The sequence below is a fragment of the Ictidomys tridecemlineatus genome, chromosome 7 (assembly GCF_052094955.1).
Source record: "Ictidomys tridecemlineatus isolate mIctTri1 chromosome 7, mIctTri1.hap1, whole genome shotgun sequence".
In the NCBI taxonomy this organism is placed as follows: domain Eukaryota; kingdom Metazoa; phylum Chordata; class Mammalia; order Rodentia; family Sciuridae; genus Ictidomys; species Ictidomys tridecemlineatus.
The window spans coordinates 133,859,707-133,877,724 of NC_135483.1; positions in this window are offsets into that span (position 1 = coordinate 133,859,707).

Here is an 18,018-nt window from a genome sequence, read left to right on the forward strand (position 1 = left end):
TCTGTGATAAAGCTGTAAATACTCTTCAGAAATAATAATAGAGAGAAACACTGGGGACATAAGATACTAATATTATTTATTGCCAAACAGTAATGTGTATCTAACAAATATGTACAGTGTGCTTGACATTTCTCCTGGCATCAATTTATTTTATTTAGGGTTTTTTCCCACTTATGGTAGTGCAAGTACATTTAAACAGTAAGTTTGCTTTACATTTAAAATGTTCAAACTAAACCTAAATTATATATATCTTGTTTTAATCCCATGTTGACTCTTTTATGAGAGAGAGATCCAGCACCCCATATCTGTTCAAAGGATTGCTATTAGGGAAATCGTTTGTTTCCAGCACGTTCAAGTCCTGAAAAAAAAAAAATAGGGATTGCCATTGTGCTGTAGATACTGCATTATGTTATTTATAAAGTGCTGCAGTGGAACAGAACAATGCCATCCATCAGTTTCCAATCAGCAATGAAGTTGGCAGAGGGAAGTGGGGTGTACAAGAATGCATTGGCACAGACCATTTAAACTGGCAGATTCTAGAGCTTGAACTTGGCAACAGTTTTTGAAACTAATTTATTTGTTATTTGCGGGAATGGGTTACCACTTTGAAACACACTCAAAAAGTTTCCAATTTCAGGACATTGAAGACTCAAACAATACAACTAGCACTCTGTGTGATTTCTTTCCAACCAACCGCTTCCCCCATCCACATACCTGATAAAATGTCATTTCATTCTCTGCCATGGTTACATTTTTTTGCTCATTCTCTATTTCTGTTTTTAAAATTGAATCCTCTCCAAATTCTTTTCCATTTTTAAACACCACCTGCTCTTCTTGCTAAAGTACCTTCAACACAGGTTCACGTTTCTTGAGAGTCCCATTAGATTTGGAAGTGATGCATTCCTGCTTGTACTTGCTTAGCTTTAAAGGCCAGAGCAGTACTGATTCTTTATTCAAATATATTAGCATTATGTGGACAAGTCAAAATGCCATGGGCACCCATAAATTCAAAGCCATTCCAATCAAAAGCAAAATAGGATTTTTCATATACCTTGACAAACTGACTCTTAACTCCATATAGGAGCACAAAGCTCTAAGACCTGAAAAACATTTCTGAGCAAAGAATAAGAAACAAACAGATTTTGCTCCACTAGAAATGAATGTTTTTAATTTTAGACCATGGTCATTAATATAATATTTTAGACTGTAAAATGACAAATTGATTCATGGGAATTAATTAGAATCTCATAAACAAAAATACACAATATAAGTGAATTTGTTAAATGATAGAAGAGACTTTGAAAATACATTATCACCAAACTGTTCATGAAATGGCTTCTGGGCTGGAGATGTAGCTGAGTAGTAGAGAACTTGCCTAGTATGTGCATGGCCCTGGGTTCCATCTCCAACACCAAAAAGAAAAAGCTGTTCATATTAAATGATAATAATAATAATAATAATAATAATAATAATAATAAATCAGACTCAAATAGGTGTATATGAGTATCTATACACATATGCATACATATACATACATATATATGTTATACATATTTATATTTCAAGGAGATTGAAACATATATAAAAGCCAGGTGTAGTGGTACATGCAGAGCTACATGCAGGAGCAGCTCAGGAGACTGAGATAGGAAGATCTCAAGTTCAAAGCCAGGTACTAAGCACTACTCAGTGAGACCCATCTCTAAATAAAATACAAAATAGGGCTGGGGATGTGATTCAGTGGTCTGGATTGAACCCAGAGTTCAATCCCCAGTATAAAGAAAGAAAGAGAGAGAGAGAGAGAGAGAGAGAGAGAGAGAGAGAGAGAGAGAGAGAGAGAAAGAGAGAAAGAGAGAGAGAGAAACTTGCATATAAAAACAAAAATAAAAATATTTGTAGTCTTAAGATTTTATACAATTAAGAGTCATAAAAGAATGGGTGAGTTAATTTGGCCAGATCCAGATCAAAACTAAAACGAAGTTTAGGGACAAGGCACACAACGAAAAACATTGACACACGTGTCACAAGGAATTGGATTAAAATACACGATTGTACAACTCTTGTATGTGATTAAAACACAGCCAGATAGTAAAATGAGCAAAGGATATAGACAGTCAACAGAAGAAGAAAGTATTTTTAATTACCATGATCCCATAAAAGGGATCACCACATACAAAATTTGTGAAAGTGATTACCTTTGGGGAAAAAAGGATAGAGAAGGCTATAATGCTTTACTTAAAAAAAATAGCATGAAGCAAATATAACAAAATGTTATTTATTAATTCTCGAGGATAGGTAAATTATCTGTCATGAAAAATAAAACTGAATTGGAGGAAGTATATCATATTTTTGCTTCTTACATAATTGAGGAGTTAATATTATATCTCTGTTATTGTATGCTTTGCCTCCCTGAACTAGATCTATGGTTATTTTTCACATTGCTTCTTGAATAAATTATACTTTAAAAATTTTAGCATATCTTAGATTTAAAATTTAAGAAGAAACTGATTGTGAGTTTACACAGATAGAAGCTAGCAGGAAAAGGATTATGTTTTCAGAAAGCACTAGTATTCCATTGGTACCACAGGAAAAAAGTGGGGAAAGGCTCTCACTCTGAATTCATTCTCCCCTGCCAATCAGCATGGAGCTATGGCTGAGGTATAGCTGAGCTATGGCTGAGATAGAAGATATTCTACCAACATTCATTTCCTTGCGTAAGAATAGCATTACCTTGAAACACTCTGACATCTGCCTTCCCATTGCTTTCTTTCCTACCTCTAAGGTGGAGTATATCTAGTAATATTTTCACATAAATTGACTTATTTCTTAAATGTATTTCTTAAACACCTTTGTAATCTAATGAAACAACCAGCTAAGATAAAGATAGTTTTGATAAAAAGTGTAGGAGTGGAAAATAACCTGCGTCGGGGCATTTATTAATTAGATTGGACTAGGTTTTGCTTAGAGGAGAAGATTCCTAAAATAATTCCAAAAGTCTAATTGGTTTTACATAAAATGTATCTTGCTCATGTCATATGCACAAAGCAGATGGGTGGAGGACTTCCTTTCACCAAGGAATACAGATGACAGAGGTTGCACTGTCTTGCAGCTGTGCCATCCAGAAGATGCAACCTTCTCAGTCTATTGGTCAGGTGGAGAACAAGTGTAAAAAAGCAGGCCTTTCACTATCAAGATTTTTTTTTTTTTTTTTTTTTTTGTCAAAGGAGGTCCAGAGCCCAGGGAATCTCTCTGTCATGTGCCAGGCATGTGAGAAAATTGAATGTTGGGGACAGTTAGTGATGTCCACCTAGGTCTGGGTTGCCAAGGGGCAGCTAGAGTGGACACCTAGGAAGAAGGTAAGGATAAAGTCAAATGATGGTTAAGAAGGCAAAGAAAACAAACGATCTCAATATCTTTATCTTTCGCAGATACATTTTTATTTACATAGAAAAATTAGGGGAAAAAACTGCTTGAAGTCCAATGTTTTTAGTGTAGAATTTCAGTGAAAAACAAGACATATATTTTCAGTATTTTTTTTCCTCAGAAAATTCAAGTCAGATGTCTTTTATTTTGCTGATGGATACAATTGACAAATAGATGCTAGCTCTTTCATAATTTGATATGAGAAAATACAAAAATCAAAGAAAGGTAACTCATTCTCATTTTTTTTCTCTTCTTTTTATTGAATTCACTATAAGAAAATGAAAATTTGCTAAAGTGCCATACACACTTTGAAAGAGTTTTTACAAAGATCTTTTGAGGAGATGATATTGTTTATCTTCAGTGATGCCTACAGTTTGCACAATTACATCTAAAATTAATCACATTAGGAAGAGTCTTTTTACTCATTTCATTTATTACACTATAGCTACCATAATATATTTGATTCACTTCTGGTTTAGCTAAATTGTGATCATCTATACGGGCAGTTCTCTATGAGAAGTTGCATACTAGGTATTTTTAAATCCAAGGCAATTTAACAGAGCTTGTCTGCTTCCTTTATATTTTGGAAAAAACTATTGGTAATTGCAAAAATAACATAATCTCTCCTCAAGCATAATATTTATCTATTGGCTCATAATTTGTTAAATTCAGTGGAGCAACTATAATGAGTTTATTCAATTTTGCATTCAGAATCAAGATTTGGGGAATAAGTAATCTTCTTACATTACTGTTCATAACTAAAATCCAAAGCACTATTATCAATTTGTTAAGATGGCAAAACCTCAAAGAAATTTCTGCAGTCAGCTAGATCTGTAGCCTTAATTTTGACAGCACAGATAATTTGATAAACTTATTCAGGAATATTTTTATTACACCTAATTTAGACACACTGCATTTATTTTCAAAATTTTCTCGGAAAAAAAAAAGCATTTCTCAAAAGCATTCCATCTCCTTTCTCCTTTTTTAATGGAGAAAGAAAACTAAGTCAAATGGCAATTTTTGTTCCCTCAAATAAGAGCAGCAGGGCCTTTTAAGGACCTTCATTATTTTATGTGTGATTGTTCACAGCTCTCAAATTTATTAGTACAGCTGTCAACATGTTATATATAATTTGATAGTAATGTTCCAGTTTAACAAGTCCTCTTGGAATTATTTATTACTAAATTTCATTGCTTCATACAAATGTTCAGGCTGATTAAGCTCACAATTTCAAGTTTCACTACACTTAGACCAATCATAACATCATGAGATTGTAAGATTTCAGCTAACTCACTTTCTACAAGACCAATCTTGTCAAGGCTTCACATATAATTCAATGAAATGTCTGTTGATATGGCTACAGAAAATAGAAAAAAAAACATTTTTAAAATCACCAGCTGTTCCTGAGATAAATTTGCAGTCAATGAATGTTGAGAATCACTTGTACATTTTGGACTGCCTTTGTGTGGAAAGAATTGTCAAATATTCTTCCAAATTTACTCTGCAATGAACATGGTACATCTTCCCTGGAGAACATGTCTTCCAAGACTTAAATCTCTATAAACATGTCTTGAAAAGTATTAATTTTAATAAATACTTTTCAAGCTGTAAAAATTTCATACTTATGAACGTTTCAACATGGAATATCAAAATACTAAGATTTTTCTGAACTCAATAAATAGGAAAGAAAAGTATGGATGTCAGGTAGAGGCACAGACCCACTTAAAATCTTCATGGGGAAATGTAGGGCAATATCTTAATTTTGAAAACAATGACAGCGAAGAGCAGGTTAACTTTACCCATTTGGAGTGCTTTCATTAAACTTATGAGTCCTATATTTGTACCAACATTATTTTCATATTTATATTCTAATGGATTTGTCCTAATTTTTTATGAGTTTTTAGAGAATAAGGATCTTCCCTTTCTTATGTTTCATTTCCTTAGGGAAAATAAAACAAGTACTAAGTGGAAGAAAGTGTTCAATAAATATTGAACAGATGAATGGAAGTTGAAAAAACAATCACCGACAAAAGTTTGTAAAATTTTCTTATATTCTAAATTGATTTAAAATTATTTTTATACTCCTAAAAAAAGAAAAGAAAAGATTAAATATGTAGAGAGAGAAAAAGCAAAATTATTTCTATAATCTTGAAAAGGATTATTTTATATTCTCCCTGATATGATTTAGTTGGAGATATAGCCACTAATATTTACTTGTCTACCTTACTAGGTAGCATTGAGAGGACACTGACATGAAATACATTCCCTAAGAGTCTACCTAAAGGGGACCTTATATTCTCTTTCAAACACATGGTAATTTGACAAGGCACTCTTGAACATGTCTTAAGAAATGTAAAATTTTCAGAGAGCTGTTTGCTGTGTGAATCTTTTTTTTTTTTTTTTTGGAAGGCTTTATGGGAAAGATATATTTTAAGTTGTTCATTGAAGTAGAGCCAGAGTGTGAATAGCAAAGGAGAACTTGACGGACAAAAACCGACTTCCAGGGGTGGATGTGAGCAGAGGCATTAGTGCCTGCCTAGAAAGAGCACAGTGTTCAGCACAGGGTAATTCAGAGAGGTGTGGGGAGGTTTTCAAGACAGCCTGCAGAATGGAAGAAAATCTTTGCCTGCTACTTTCTGACAGGGGAGTAATATCCAGAATATATAAAGAACTCAAAAAGTTAAACACACACACACACACACACACACACACACACACACACATCTAATCAATAAATGGATGCATGAACTAAACAGGTATTTCTCAAAAGAAGAAATGCAAATGACAAATATATGAAAAAAATGTCCATCTTTAACAATTAAAGAAATGCAAAACAAAACTACACTGAGATTTCATCTCATCCCAGTTAGAATAGTAACCAAGAATATAAATAATAATTAATGCTGTCGTGGATGTGGGGAAAAAGAAACACATATTGCTGGTGAGACTTCAAATGGATACAACTGCTGTGGAAATAATTTTGTGGAGATTCCTCAGAAGACTAGTCTACTAGATATTCCACTTCTTGAAATTTATCCAAAAACCTGAAATCAGCATATTATAGTGATACATACTTTCTGATATTTATACCAGCACAATTCACAATAGCCAAATTATAGAACCACCCTAGTTTTCTGTCAACAGCTGAATGAATCAAGACAATGCAATCTATATACACTATGAAGTTCTATTCAGCCATTAAGAAGAATGAAATTATATAATCTGTTGGTAAATGGGTTGGACTATAGAATATCACACTAAGAAAAATAAAGCCAGATTCAGAAAGCCAAGAGTTGAATTTTTTCTCATATGCAGAAGCTAGAGAGAAAAAAGAGGAATTTTTAAAAAAAAAAAAAAAGAGAGGGGGAAGACAGCAAAATAGAAGGAAGATCAGTAGAGGTAGGAAACCAAGGGGGAGGGAGGAGAGGAGGAAAGAGGGAAAACTGGGGAATAAAATTAACCAAATTAATTCTATACAGGTATGAATATATTATGATGATAATTGTATTAAGTTTCTAAATCCAATTATATATATATATGTGTATATATACACATATATATAAATATATATAATTTGTAGAGTAGAGGAAGGGGATCGGGGAGGGAGGAGGTTAGGAAAAGAGGAAATACTAAGAAATGAAATAGAGCAAATAATGTTATGTGCATATATGAATGTGTCACAAAGAATCTAGCTACTATGTATAATTATAATGCAATAATAAAATCTTTGTAAAATTTGGAATATGAGATAATGAAAGATTATGACAAGAATGGACATGATAAATCTATAAATAGGTTTAAAATTTGTTTATGCAGTACTTTATAATTTATCCTCCTCACCAAAATTTAGTGAAGGATTATTGTGTCCACAAAGAAAGAATGAATAAAAGAATTTAAAAATACTACTTATTGACCTATTTTATTCCAAGTCCAGTGTCTTATGTTTTGTATATATTATCTCAATCATTATGACAATTCTCTCTAAAAAGCAAAACCACAGTAAAGAGAGATTATTTGTCTCTTCGTAATAGAGTTAATTAAGTGGGCTTGAACTGTCTTTCTGTGCATAAAACTTCTGGTTTTTTTTATCCATGCCACTGCTCACGTACATAGTACTTCCCACAAATTCCTTCCAACTGAAACATTCATCAACAAGGTTCCTCTACACAAAGAGCTTATAACCTAGTTTTATTAAATAAAAAGATAAAGAGATACATGATAGATTCCCCATTAGACGATTGAAAAACAGCACATCTGAGCAATAGCGAAATAAAGCAGCTTCATCAACATTTCATAAACAAATAAATCTTCAAATATGAAGGAAAAAGGCAACACATTACTTCACCAACATATTTGTTCTAATAATGCACACTGTTACTTTCTTATTGAACCTAGTTGAAACCATTTTATTATTGCTATTCATCCACAATGTTTATCTACACATGTAATTGTGTCATGCTGATGATATTAGAGCTCATAGTTAAATATTACCGAGCAAATATTATAGTTAGGAAATTAATTTAAAAAAAATTTCTACATCAGAAGTAGGCTCAATAATCAGCTTCAAACAGGTAGTAGTATCCAGGGGCCTTACATGAGAAAAGCTGGTCAATGCTAGGGATAAGTCCAGATTCTTGAAATGACCTTAGAACAATCATTTATATTCACTATGGTTCTTCCATCTTTAAATTAAGTTTGAAAATATCTTCCGCAGTTCCCTGTCTTCTATGATAATGCTTCAAAGCCTAATGTATAAACGTTAATGTTCCACTGGTTCTGACTCCACAGTTTCCAAGTGTAGGTAACTAGATTCAATGCTATGGGTCAGCAGAGACAGAGCCTACTTCAAAGGGCTCTGGAAGAGGCTTAGCAGGTACTTTCTGTGCTCACATTGAGGCATGCACTGCCAACCCCTAGCCAACACACTGCACGTGGAGGCAATTCAATGCAATACCAAGGCCTTAGAAAGCATGGCAACAGCATTATTGACTGAACAGAGCCCTTTTAAAAATTCTTAGGCAATTGAATCAGTCACCCCATGATTTGAAAGTGAGTTTCGGCATTTCTGTTTTCTCTTCTGTGACACTAGAATAACACAGCTTCCTTTATAGGATTTTTTTTCAATGATTAAATGAGATAAACTAAGCAAAGAGTCTATGAACATTTAGCACAGCCCCTCCACCCCAAATAACGATGATTCCTGGTATTGTTTGATTTGCCCTGTAAAACAGGGAAGAAAAAAGATATGTAAGGATTTTAAATGTCTTTTCTACTGTCACACAATGAAAAAACCCTGGACTAACTCCAAATGTATGCTTATAGTAGAAAAGAATCCATGATCTAAAGAAAAGCACATTTTAAAACTTAGAATTGGGGGGTCAGAGTTGCTGAGTGCAATTTCTTAAATTTACGATTAACTAAAAATAGCTTCGTTGTAAGCCCAGGGATCTCCACAGCAGCCCCAATTTGATCTGGTCATCTATGCTTCACTGCTTATACTTCACAACAAACCTTCAAGTGGCAAAATTCACTGGAGTAATGAAGGTTTTTAACTGGAGGCAAAAGTATACAATTCACAAAATGTATTTAATTAGCCCTCAGGCCACTCACTGATTTAATATACAATTTCTAAAATAAATTGTGGGATTCTATAACATAAAATTTACTAAAAATGATATCAATTTTTTAAGACAAAACAGCTCTCACTTTCTTATAGGGTATATTCTAATGAAAGAATATTCTTACTTCTTGGCATTTAGCCTGACTCTCTTTAAATTCTCATTTTCCTTACATGCTTTCAAGCTTGTTTTTTATTAATTATACAAATCATGAACATTAAAAGGCAATATAATAGTTTCAAAAAGTAGATTCAATGACTTTCTGCATATTTAATCAACTGCTCTAAATTTTTAATCATTTGAGTCCAGGTTCTTCTCTTGAAGCTTAACTTGATAACAAACCTACCAACTGGTAAAACTAATTGGTACAGAATCAGTCAATAATTTATAAGGAAAGGAAAAAAAAACACATTGGATTTCATGAAGGTATAAGACTACCAGCCAGTTATTCCTGAGAGGTAACAGCAAAAACAACCTTGGCTCTACAAATCCATGGCGCAGTAGTGACATCCACTGGCTGTCCCTTAATATTGTGTAGATTCTTTGGACTTTTAGTGTAAGTCTTGTAAAAAAGAATCTGTATGCCCTACATATTTATGCCTTTGCTTCATGTCAACTGCAGTTGCATTCACCTATACATTCACTGCATTTAGTGCTTCATGTGTCTCATACTCAAACCTTGAAATTCAATAACAGATGAGAAATATTCTGTGTCTTCAGAGTTAGAGGAACTCAAACATCATTATGAGACTGAAAGGACACAAACTAAATATAGTGAGAGGGGGAAGCATCTTTACTGGTTGTTTAATCAATGAAAAAAAATCAATAATGTCATTTTACACTACCAGAAATTTGGTGCATTGCTTTGTTACTATAATTCTGAAAATAGTGAAGTATTTAGAAAAGATGAGCCATAGACAGAACTTGTCAGGCGCACTAAGGCAGTAATTTCCAAAGTTTAGTAGGTGTTAGAATCTTCTGGAATGCTTACACAAATGCAGATTTCTGAGCTTCTTTGTATAACTGTAGAAGAATCTTCAAGAGACAATTTTGGTGCATTTGGTTAGCAAACCACATTTTGAGGAACACAGCACTGATAGACCCTATTATCTTCAGTGTTCCAATATTGGAATCTCATGCACAATGCAGATCTCATGCTGTTTTGAATTCCTTATTACTGACAACCTAGAGAGCAGGTTCAAGTTTATCAGGGGGACAAACTCTTCAGAAATACTGTATTTTGTACTATGCCACTTACTAATATTTCATCATCTAATCAATTAAAACTTACAAAAATATTTCCACAGATTTTCCAGGCAGGGCATAGAAAACAGGAATAGTTTATGATTGCTTATAAGTAAAAATCAGGTGCACCCCAAATATGAGATTAAATAGATGGGGGATAACTAGTATGAAATGTTCAACGACAGTACAGAGTGTATTTTCACTGTATATTTTAATATGTTAACAATATCACATCGTCTGCTGGTGATGAAACTACAGCTGATGTTTTTCCCAATGTTGCCTAATGTTTCTGTAATAAAGATGTACTATGTATGTGATTTGTTTTAAGGAAGCATATCCTAAAGGTTTTGGGAAAAATTGTGGGTGTCAGGGAGGACACAATGCTGCATTCAACATTCTTGCAATATTTAACCAATCATCATCATCATCATCATCACCATCATCATCCCTCTAAATCTCACAACAAAGCTCTCAATTAACCAGAAGCTTCATGGATGATTTGAGTTATTGCACAATGAATTTGGGTACTTACTCAGAAGCTGTGATTTAATAACCTTTCAGTTAATAATTGTGACATGGAGTAAGTACAATTTTGAAAAGCACTGAGGAGGTAAGAGACACAAGGGCAAGAAAGCACAAAGGCTAAGCTATTTTCTATGAGAAACCAAGGAAAAGGTATTAAAGGGATGCAGCTATTAGATGACAAGAACTGAAGAGACAGCATCTAGAACTTAGAGTGGAGGAAAACAATTTTTTAAAAAAAAATTTTCTAAAGGGATTAAAAATTAACCAAGTAGATTGCAATTCCAGATAAGCAACTCCCTCCTCCTATAGAAAAGTGTTAAAAATCCAATGTGCAGCAAGAAGAAAGTAATATCCTTTCTGAAAACATGTTCAAATAACCCTCAGCCTCCTCAGTACCTGTGTAGGATGCATGTGCATCTAGGGTAATGGTGCTGGAAGATGACTGGGAGTTTGACGCTAAAGCCAATTTGTAATTTTCACCAAGCCTCCCAGGTGAAAAGCTGGGAGAAGCCTGGCTTCAGAAGTTAAAAATAGGTCTCTTTGCACAAAAATTCTTAGGCTCCTTTGAGTTACCAAGACCACAGACTAGGGGGAGAGTATAAATTTAGATTCTTTTCCTTAAGGAATAGGCAGGCACCTGCCAAGATGCATGTTCATCATCCATAGAGAATTAATGGAAACTAATGAATCTCCATATTTTGGCAGAAAAGTAACATGCTCAGGCTCAAACTCTGGATTGTTAGGATAAGACAGCAATATACAAATGTGCATTTTACCCCAAAAAGATTGCCAGGTCACATTAAGAGCCTACTAACAAATGTGGTCAAATTTAGAAAAGTAGGGAGAGAAAATAAACAATTTAAATAATTTCATCCTGTAATAGGGAAGTTTTTCTTTCTTCCTAAAATGAAAGGTTGGGTTTTTTTTTTTTCTAATTAAAAACAGCATGCCCATTCATAGGAAAGCTACATGGAAGGAAAAGATAAACCAATTTATAAAGTCACCTCTACAACCCACTAATTTTATGTGATAGGGAGAGCCAGGCCAACTACTTCTATCATTTTGTTCAGATATTTCTAGCATGGACACACACAAACATACAAGCTGGCCTTTAACTTAAATGCTCCTGAATCAACCTCCCAAGGCAAAGAGCTTTTACATGCACACACACACACACACACACACACACACACACACACACGTTTTTTCTCATTATAGTAGAAATTTTTCCTAATAAGTGTGAGCAGATAGATGATCAATTCATTATGAACCCTATCGATAAGTATTTGGTTTGAAAATTTTCACTATTATAAATGGCATTATGGGAAACATCTACTCTTACCCAGTCTCAATCCATGACCCACAAATCTTTAGGAGGGATCTTATAGGAATAGAAATCTTATTTTATCTTTTGCATTTGTTTGTTTAAAAGCCATTCATGGAATTCCATTACCATTAGAATTAGGCTCACACCCCATTCTATGGCCTAAAAGATTAGAATGTTTCCTGTATCTTCATTACCATCTTTACCCACCATGCCCACTGATGCTGATCTTTATTTTTTCCCTCAAATGTGACATGTTATTTTTTGCCTCAGGGCTTTTTACACATGCTCTTTCCACTGCTTAGAAAGCTCTTTGCCTTGGGGATTGATTCAGGAGGATTTTAAGTTCAAGGCCAGCTTCAGCAATTTAGCTAGGCCCTGTCCCCCCCAAAAAGAACTGAAGATATAGCTCAATGATAAAATACTCCTGGGATCAGTCCCCAGTACCATAAAAAAGCAAGCTCTTCACCCAGAGCTGTCTTTAATCTATCAGTGTTCATCTTTCCATCTTTCTCCTCAGGTTCAACCTTCTACCATGTTATTGGGCTCTTTGTTTCTGTCTCCATTCTCCATCTTTATGCCCCAGTTCTAACTTCCTGTGTAAAACAAGGTCTCGGGTCTTAACTATTCCCTTCAGCATCTGCCTGAAGGCTTCACCTTCTTATATAAAGAAGTTCTAAATAAAAACAATTCTTGCTCTAAGAATTCTCATGGTATGTTAAAATCAATATTACACTTTCATGAATATCCATTCTCCTGGTCTCCTAGACACTAAAGGTACTGTTTTCTATACCTTCCTTGCTGCCTCCCCATGCCTCTCATCCAGTGGCGTGTGATATCACTGACAAGTTCTCCTACTCAAAACATCTCTCCATGCCCAGACTCTGGAGCAGACTCTTCTGGTTATTGTCAAGAAAATTCAATAACTCTCTTCTGGGTTCTCCTCCTGTGCTTTCCTTCTCCACCTTACTCATCAGACCATGGTTGCCCTTCTCACTCCAGATCATCAGACTCCTTCTAAGATATAATAAACTTACACATCCATTCATAATTTTGAGAATTTCTGATGTGCAGGGCAGAGATAAAAATTTAAATAAAGCTCGTTTATAATTCCAAGCAGGTGAAGTGTGCAGGGCAAAATACTGAAGTGCCTGGCTATGGTTTTACTTAACTGGAGTATCAACTGCTTTGCCTATCTTTGGAACTCCCCCTCATCCAGCAGGAGCTTGCCTGTGTTCTATTTGCCATGACTTTCCTTTCTGTTATACTGTTCCACACACTTCAGTTACAATGAAGTTATCATTTGCTGAAAAACTCTTAAATTCAATCTCTGTCCTTTCCATGCTGGCTGGCACTGCCCCCTCCTTTTGATGACACTGCACAGTCCTTTCTCCAGTGCTTTGTAAATCTAACTCCTGCAGCCTTCCAGAAAGCCACTTCCCTCCTCCCATCTTTCAGCAAGTGTAACCAATGTCCCTCTCACTTTGTGTTTATAGTAGAACACTTACCCAGCCCGTCTTCTAGGATAGGCACTTGTACATCTGTACTGTTATTGAATTTTGCATCTCTAAAAGTGTATTTCACATAACAGGCACTCAATACATGCTGGAGTGAACATAACAAGCACACAAGGCAAGAACATCATTTTCAGCTCATAATCAGATTGCTAACATTAAAGGAGCCTGCAAAGGGATCTGGATCCACTGTGAGTATAAAATCAGCTGGAGAGACTAAATAATACACTGTTGAATGATGAATGGATAGTAGAAGAAATCAGGGATGATACTTAGACTAGGTAAATGAGAACACTGATACAACATATCAAAATCTTTGGGACACTATGAAGGCAGTACTAAGAGGAAAGTTCATTGCATTGAGCTTATTCATTAAAAGAATAGAAAGTCAATGAATAAGTGACCTAACATTACATTTCAAAGCCCTAGAAAAAGAGGAATCAACCAATACTGAAAGCAGTAGAAGACAGGAAGTAATTAAAATCTGAACTGAAATCAAAGAAATTGAAACAAAAGAAACAATTCAAAAAACTGACAAAAGAGAAAGTTGTTGGTTTGAAAAAAATAAATAAAACTGATAAACCCCTAGCAATGCTAACAAAGAGAAAGAGAAGAAAACTCAAATTACTAAAATTTATGATGAAAGAGGAAATATCATGACAGATATTACTGAAATATAGAAGATAATTGGGAACTATTTTGAAAACTTATACTCCAATAAAATAGAAAGTCTTGAAGACTTGACACATTTCTAGAGACATATGACCTATCCAAACTGAATCAGGAGGACATACACAATTTAAACAGGCCAATTTCAAGTAATTAAATAGAAGACACCATCAAAAGTCTACCAATAAAGAAAAGCCCAGGACTAGATGGATTCTCAGCTGAGTTTTACAAGACCTTCAGTGAAGAATTAACACCAATACTTCTCAAATTATTCCAAGAAGTAGAAAAGGAGGGAACTCTTCCAAACTCATTCTTTGATGTTAGTATCATCCTGATATACCAAAACCAGACAAAGACACATTAAGGAAAGAAAATTTCAGACCAATATCTCTGATGAATATAGATGCCAAATCTTTCAATAAAATTCTGACTAATTGCATACAAAAATATATTTAAAAGACAGTGCCCACAATCAAGTGGAGTTCATCCCAGGGATGCAATGTTGGTTCAACATTTGGAATCAATAAATATAATTCATCACATCAATAGACTTAAAGATAAGAATCATATGATCATGTCAATAAATGCAGAAAAATTATTTGACAAAATACAGCACAACATTCTAGAACTAGTAAAATGATTTCAGCAAAGTAGCAGAATATAAAATCAATACCCACAAATCAAATGCATTCCTATACATAAGTGATGAATCTACTGAAAGAGAAATTATGAAATTATAAATCACTACCCCATTCACAGTAGCCTCAAAAAAATAAAATAATTGGGAATCAATCTAACAAAAGTGGTGAAAGACCTCTACAATGAAAACTACAGAACACTAAAGAAAGAAATTAAAGACCCTAGAAGATGGGAAGATCTCCCATGCTCCTGGAAAAGCAGAATTAGTATCTCCAAAATGGCCATACTACAAAAAGCACTATAAAAATTTCATGCAATTCCTATTAAAATACCAATGATGTTCTTCATAGTAATAGAAAAAACAACCATGAAATTCATTTGGAAAAAAAAATAGATCCAAATTGCAAAGCAATCCTTGCCAAGAAGAGTGAAGCAAGAGGCATCACAATATCAGACCTTAAACTATACTACAGAGCAATAGTAACAAGAACAGCATGGTGTTGGCACCAAAACAGATGTGTAGACCAATCATACAGAATAGAAGACACAGAGACAAACCCACATAAATACAGTTATTTCATACTAGACAAAGATGTCAAAAACATTTATTGGAGAAAAGACAGTCTCTTCAACAAATGGTGCTGGGAAAACTGGAAATCCACATGTAACAAAATGAAATACAATCCCTATCTCTCACCCTGTACAAAACTTAATCCAAAGTGGATCAAAGACTTAGGCACTTGTACAGAGACCTCTGCCTAACAGAAGAAAAAATAGGCCCATATCTTCACCATATCTTTTAAGAATTGACTTCCTTAACAAGACTCCTAAAGCACAAGAAGTAAAATCAAGAATTCATAAACAGGATGGGTTCAAACTAAAAACTTCTTCACAGCAAAGGAAACAATCAACATGAATAGAGCCTACAGACTGGGAAAAATCTTTACCAAGGAACCTCAGATAGAGCATTAATCTCTAGGGAAAAAAATCTTTAATATCAAATTGATTAATTAATTAATTAATATAACCCAATCAATAAATGGGCTAAGGAATTGAATAGACACTTCATAGAAGAAAAAATACAACTGATCAATAAATATATGAAAAAATGTTCAACATCTCTAGCAATTAGAGAAATACAAATCAAAACTACACTGAGATTTCATCTCACTCCAGTCAGAATGGCAATCATCAAGAATACAAGCAACAATAAATGTTGGCGAGGATGTGGGGAAAAAATACACTCATACACTGCTGTTGGGACTGCAAATTGATGCAGCCAGTACTGAAATCAGTATGGAGATTCCTCAGAAAACTTGAAATGGAACCACCATTTGATGCAGCTATCCCATTCCTTGGTTTATACCCAAAGGACTTAAAATCAGCATACTACAGTGACGCAGCCACATCAATGTTTTTAGTAGCTCACATTAGCTAAGCTATAAAAAAAAACCTAGGTACCCTTCAACAGATGAATGGATAAAGAAAGATGGCATATATATGCAATGGAGTATTACTCAGCCTTAAAGAAGAATGGAATTATAGAATTTGCAGGTAAATGGATGGAGCTAGAAAATATCATGCTAAGTGAAATAAGTCAATCCCCCAAAAACAAAGGTTGAATATTTTTTTCTGATATGAGGATGCTAATTCACAATGGGGGCAGGGAGACTAAAGGTACTTTGGACTAGGCAGAGGGATGTGATGGGACGGGAGTGGGTATGAGGGTTGGAAGGATAGTAGAATAAATCAGACATTATTAACCTATATGCATATATGGCTACACAACCAGTGTAATCATGTACAACCAGAAGAATCAGAAGTTATACATTTATGTATGATGTGTCAAAATGCATTCTACTGTCATTTATAACTAATAAGAACAAATAAAAAATTAAGAGTTAAAAAAAAATCAGACAGAGGAGGGCACATTCACATAAAAGTTTGCTAATTCCTTCAAGATGAACCAATCACCTAGAAAGTGTTCTTTCAGCTTCCCTACACTGTCCAGGCAGTTACTCTAAAGAAAGTCTTCAACTTTCTCTACTTCCCATCATATCAACAACTACATTTAGAGAGAGGAAGTAAGACAATATATAAGAATCCTGAATCATACATTTATCCTTTTAACCACAAGTAAAAGAAACCATGGCCATCTGTGGGATCTAGTATAGGTAGGCACACTTTGGACGTCTACTCAGTCCCACAAATGGATGGCAGGACACTGCTGCAGTGCTCATGGGTACTTTCATCAAAGCAGACTCATCACAATGACTGAAACAAGGGCAGAGGCACAACATGGAAAGTACAGTGTATTGCTCCTGCAGGAAGGGTAGACGAGAGGTGGCACAAAACTGCACCACATGGAAAGAAGAATGTTGCAAGGTGGAGGACCTAAACATACAATGACTAATGCAATAATAATATACATTAGGATTCTAGATAATGTGTTGAATGTTTTATTTGAATGATTTCATTTAATTGCCAAGACAACTTCAAAAGTGGTAGTGGTAATAGAAATAGTAGTGCGTAGTGGTGGGGGAAGTCCCCTCTAGGGGGAAAAAAAAATCAAAACACTTCTTGACTAAACGACAAAGCTACTCAGAATGGGCTAGAATTCAAATCCACAAAGTATGACGGCAGAGCTATCATCTCAACTCTGGGGGCCTTGTGTATTGTGTGGCTCTGAATTAGAAGGTGGTGAATTATTTATACTTACAAAGGATATTGGCATGGCAAAAAACTAAACACTTGATACTCCAACTGAGAAACAAGTATTTATGACAATGAGAAATTCATTTGAGTGATTTCTGCTATGAGCTTTTAGGTCATTATTGTGATGTGCTCCACCAAAAGGTTGGCCTTTCTTTAGGCCATCACTAAAATCCTTTTAGTAATGTATAAAAAAAAAAAAACCTCTAATTTGTGACCTGAGGAATATGCAGTTAGAGACATTCTAAGCAGTTCCCCAGTTATGAGTGTTCCAAAAGATCCCAGAAAGTCTAAGTGTGAGATCCAAGAGTGGCACAAGGTGACACACTCTATAAGAGGTAAACATGGAGGT